The following is a 5671-nucleotide window of genomic DNA, read 5'->3' as shown; positions in this document are numbered from 1 at the left end:
CAATCTTCCCCTTAAGGCATCTGAGTTTTCTGTCAGGCTTAGAAAGTCTTTTCAATATTTTACCAGTTTGTTGTCTTTTGACTTTTGTAGGGAAATGGCTCTGCCTATGAGACTATAAAATTTTCACTGAAGGTAGTTTTGAAGGAAGAAGGGTGTATTTATTCTTCTGCTAATGAACTGACTAGAGATACAATTAGCTCCCAGAACTTCTGTGACACATTCCCTGAGGTTCTCTGAAGCCCCTACCTGCTGAGGATTGAGGGAGTTTCCCAGGACCTCCAGCTCAAGATGACTGCACTCTGTATAAGAGGTGAATGCAGTCACCAAAGGATGGTGCAACATCCCAGCACTAGCAACAGCGAAGAGTCATTACCATCCCTAGACCTGGTGGGGAAGGAGAGAGTGAGATTTCTGGAACCTGGATGAAGTCATAGTTGTAGCTAAGCCTGCAGCTGTCATAGAGTGTCCCTGAACAATAACTGTGGACTTCACATATGGAACACAACCTCTGCCAGCTGCAGGGAATAATTACCTACCCCCCCCCCAGATAATATTCTTGCCACCCTTCTACCTCCAGTTAATGCATCCCGTGGGCTGTATCCTCCAAGAATCAAGTGGGCAAGGGAAACTTGTCATGCAGGGGTCAGCCTCCTGGGACATAAAATGGAGTGGATAATGGTGAGAATGGATCTAGAGGGAAAAATGCAGAATACCCAGCACACACGGCTTTTTCATTCTTAAGATTTTTGTTGTGATTAATTTTGTCATTGGCCGAATTCGGGTGTCACTAGGCTTTTTTTTTTTTTTTTGGAAATTCTCTATTTCCTTATTTATATGAGAATGAGTTTGCTGTCTTTGGGCCTGTGTCACGTCTTGTAGAAATTTATCTATCTGAATGTATTGATTTGGTTCACTCTTTCTTTCACTCAGATCGTTATAAGCACTGAGATATATTTTCCACCAATCTAAACCAGAGACTCCACCAGCCTGAGACCCGAAGCACTAGATAGTGCCTGGCTACCACTAATGACTGCTTTTTTTTTTTTTTTTTAACAGGGAACACAACAGAGTTCTGGGCGGAGCAGGAGAAACGTGTGGAGCAGAGCTCGAACTCATATAAAAAGATCAGACTTAATGGTCTGACAGAGACTGAAGGAACCCCTGAAACTATGGCCCCTGGTCACTCTGTTAACCGAGAACTAAAACCATGCCCAAAGCCCACTCTTTAGACAAAGATTAGACAGGACTATAAAACAAAACAAAAAATAATAATAATACATGTGAGGAGTGTGTTTCTTAGTCCAATCAGACACATGAGGCCAAAGGGGTGGCTCCTGTCCAGAGGCAGAATGAGAAGGCAGGAAGGCACGGGAACTGGTCCAATGGACACAGGGGACCCAGGGTGGAAAAGTGGACTGTGCTGTCATATTGTGGGGATTGCAACTAAAATGTAACAAAACAATATGTGTATAAATTTTTGAATGAGAAATTAGCTTGAGCTGTAAACTTTTACCTAAAGCACGACAAAAATAAATGAATAAATAAGTAAATAAAGGGAAACAGCTAAACAACAACAAATATTTCCACGTCATTATCAGAACCTTTATATTTTTGTCAGAGTCTTCCTATTTCATTAAAATAAAGTTCTGTAGCCAATGTATGTTTTGAATACCATAACTGGATTCTCTTTTTCACAAAAAAGTAGTGGTAGTGTTTCTAGAAATAGAAAATGAGGGATTTTTTTCTTTTTAAATTAGCATCTGTGGGCTTCTAGCTCAGAGAAGACTGGAAAAATCAAGGGAAGAAGAAAGGAAAAAAAAAATCCAGTGGAACTTCTGCATTATGAAGCATCAAGAAGTCCGTAAAGACCGCGACTTCCCTGAGCTCTGTGATTGTAGGTTAATGGTCTGCCCTGTGGCTTCAACAGCCTGTGGTCAATTTGGAGGCACAGCAGGTCAATATGGTCTGGTTTGTCTGAGGATTTTAATATCTGTTTTATAGTCGGTCATTTATTTGTTATGAAAGTAATAAAGTCATGCTTGCTGTAAATACAAACAAATGCCTTTAAGATGTAAAGAAGAAATGAAATTCCCGCTGTTCTCAATTCCAATCATAAGAGGTAATTCTTGTTGATATTTTGCTATATGGCCTTTTAAAACAATAGTACAGACGTACAGCTTTATCAATTATATGGACGGAGCGGTGATTGATTGAGGTGCTAGTAGATGCTGTTTAGCCAAGAGACCCAGGAAACCCTCACTCTTACCCTGACAATAATCTATCTACCCTGACCTATGGGATAAGGAATAGTAACATTTTTTTTTTTACAGGGCTTTCATCCCACTCAGGGAATTCTTATAAACTGAGGGAGAGCACGTGTCTTAGGCTGAAGTCCTAATGTGTTCTTTCTTTGCTTCTCCAAAGCCTAAACTGGATATTATCTCATTATCTCAGATATAGCTGGATGACAGAAGTTAACAAAAAGAGGTGGAAGGGACAAAGCGAGGCAGGGGTGGGGAACTCCTCCCCTGCATGAGTCAGCCTCACCAGTGATGCATCTTTTGTGAAATACAGATTAGAGAGAGCCTCACTTCTGTGCATTTGCTCCACCCTCCTAAACAATTATTAGGCTTCAATACATAGTCTGTATTTGAAACAACGAGGTTAGTATTTGTTCAGTCATTGGGAACTAGCAGCTTAAGTAGAGAAGCTGAAAATTCTCTCACCACATGTGCCTTTCTATGTGCTGCCCGGATAGTCTATTGTCAGACAACCATATGCCAATCCCTCTGGGAGGGGGGAAAGATCACAAAAGTACAAAAAAAAAAAAAAAGTCCTACACCCACCTCATGTGTCTCTTCCTAAGAACGTGCAACCTGGTCACTATGGGAAGCATTTTAGATGTTCAAGGGATATCTCTTTAATGTTATCACCCAAATCTCTAAAAGGATCAAAGTAGGAATTAACTCTCGGTAAAATTGTATGAGAATTCATCCTCTATTTCCTAGAACAAGTTTTCATCAGCTACTTTGTCCACCCCAGCTCACCAGACAATATTTTATAGCAAGCACCACATACCAGCACGGACCAAACAATTCCACAAGCACAACAGAACACCCTCTAGTATTAAGTTCCCCCAAATGAAGTATCAAGGATGCAATCTCTCCTCTAGATGCCACAGAAAAAAAGAAGAAAACCATTATTTAAAGTCCTAATCTCACGAAAAATTAAACTTAAAAGTCTTCCCTTTCCAAAACACTTAGTGGACAATAGATAAGAGGTAACTTTGGTGAAGGGTAAGACGGTACACAATACTGGGGAAGCCAGCACAACCTGTACAAGGTAAGGCCATGGTAGCTCCATAGACACATCCAAACTCCCTGAGGAACCGAATTGCTGGGCTGAAGGCTGTGGAGACCACGGTCTCAGGAAACATCTAGCTCAGTTGGCGTAACAGAGTTGGTAAAGAAGATGTTCTACATTCTACTTCGGTGAGTAGAGTCTGGGGTCTTAAAAGCCTGTGCGCAGCCATCTAGGATACTCCACTGGTCTCACGCCTTAGGGAGCAAGGAAGAATGAAGAAAGCTAAAGACACAAGGGAAAGATTAGTCCAAAGGACTACTGGGCCACATCTACCGTGCCTCTACCAGACCGAGCCCATCTGGTGCCCACCTACCACCACTGACTGCTCTCACAGGGGTCACAATAGAGGGTTCCTGGACAGAGCTGGAGAAAAATATAGAACAAAATTCTAACTTAGAAAGAAAGACCAGACCTGGCTGGCCTGGATGGAGACTGGAGAAACCCGGAGAGTATGACCCCCGGATGCCCTTCCAGCTCAGTAATGAAGCCACTCCTGAGGTTCACCCTTCAGCCAAAGATTGAACAGGCCCATAGAGGAAAACAAGACTAAAGGGGTGCACCAGCCCTGGGGCAGGGACTGGAAGGTAGGAGGGAACAGGAAAGCTGGCAATAGGGAATCCAGGGTTGAGAAGGGAGAGTGTTGACACGTCGTGGGGTTTTTAACCAATGTCATACAACAATGTGTGTACTAGCTGTTTGACGAGAAACTAGTTTGTTCTGTAAACCTTCATCTAACGTTCAATTAAAAGGAAAAAAAAAAAGCCTTCCCTTTCCTATTTTTATTTGGCTTAGGACCAGCCATGAAGATCCCACTATGGAGAATGGATGCGTTCTGGGTTCCTCAGCAGCTGCAGCCTGGGCTCTCTGTCACGGGATCGATGGGAACAGGGTTACCTCTGTCCATACCTCTACAGTCAGGGCAATGCCAGCTCAGGTCTGTCCTGCGAAGCACTTTTCCAGAATCCGAGGATTCAGGAGAATACAGAAGAACGTCACAGAGCCAGCCTCTCATCCACAAAATTCCGAGTAATGTGTGAAACCAGCAAGCAACAGCATCCTCCAAGCAAAAGTGATGGGTTTCCACTGCTATTGAAATGCCAGATACTGTGTTGCCCAGAAAAGAGCTTTCTCTCAGAATGTGAGGATAAGACTAGGTACAGCCCCTTTGGGGGACAATTAGACACTAGCTAGCAAAATCAGAAATGCACAAATACCTTGATCTGGCAACACCACATCTGGGAATCCATTTGAGAGAAATATTTGCACGCCTGATTAAAAATATCTGTATAAGCTGTCCTCTGAAGAATTATGACCATAAACATTAGAACCAATGTCATCTCCATCAGTTAAGAAATGCTTAAATATACAATGGTCTATCTGTACTGTGAAAGGATATGCAGTTGTTAAAAGGACAGGGTAGATAACAATGGTGATGATGATGCCACTGAAAACAATTTTAACAGCTGATGTCAGGGGGCATTTATTAAGTGCTAAAATGCTTTATGTGCCTCTCTCATTAAAATCTAGGTTAACCCATGAGGTAAGTACTCCTATTTGCCCCTTTTTATACGTGAAGAAATAGAGACACCCCCAAAATTTGATAACCCTTTCGAAGTCCCACCGTGGCAGAACCAAGATTTCCTTGCAGAGCTTGCAACTGCACCGCAGATGTGGGGTTCTCTGATTCTCCATTATCGGGATTTTTCAGGTTTCCGGGGTGCGCAGTGTAAAACCTCAGTCTCAGGAAGTGAGAGAATCCGTGCAGTGGCTCTGGAATAAATAAACTCCGAAGCGGCTTTCGCTGGCTTTGTGGAAATACATTTTTTGCGGGAAAAAATTCCTTCTTTTATTCCCTTTTATGGGACTTGAATCGTCGCGCAGCAAACTTTGGCGTCTGATTCAAAGTGGATAGAGTTCCAGAGGACTCTGAGAACGAAAGTCGCTAAAAGCCTAAAGCGGCTATTCAGCAGCTACAACGAGCTTAAAGCAAAGCATAGCGTCCCGGGGTGGGCTCGAACCACCAATCTTTCGGTTAACAGCCGAACGCGCTGACCGATTGCGCCACAGAGACACAGAGCCCTCCTTTTTCAAACTTCCTATCTGATGTCAGGAATTGCCCTTTAACCTCAGGCTGGGGACATCTTAACATTGTTCTGGCCTGTTCAACTGCGCGCGCTCCAGAGGCTGGTAGTGTAAGAGACATTTAGGCCGAGAGTCCTGCCTTTGGACACATTTGGGCGTTGACATCGAGCCCGAGTGAGCTGGGGGACTCGGACACCCGCGGCCTAGCGCAGCGGGAGACGCACAG

The 5671-nt window shown here is 43.4% G+C and overlaps 1 non-coding gene across 1 annotated transcript; it reads right to left on the bottom strand.

Annotated features, from left to right (window-relative positions):
* Positions 1–5360: 5360 nt before the first annotated feature.
* Positions 5361–5434, bottom strand: TRNAN-GUU (transfer RNA asparagine (anticodon GUU)). The gene has a single exon. It is a non-coding gene; the product is annotated as a tRNA-Asn (tRNA).
* Between the last annotated feature and the right edge of the window lie 237 nt (positions 5435–5671).

The sequence above is a fragment of the Loxodonta africana genome, chromosome 3, assembly GCF_030014295.1.
Source record: "Loxodonta africana isolate mLoxAfr1 chromosome 3, mLoxAfr1.hap2, whole genome shotgun sequence".
Classification (NCBI taxonomy): Eukaryota; Metazoa; Chordata; class Mammalia; order Proboscidea; family Elephantidae; genus Loxodonta; species Loxodonta africana.
Note: the sequence above shows the minus strand (reverse complement) of the source record. Positions and strands in the feature narration are given on the sequence as shown.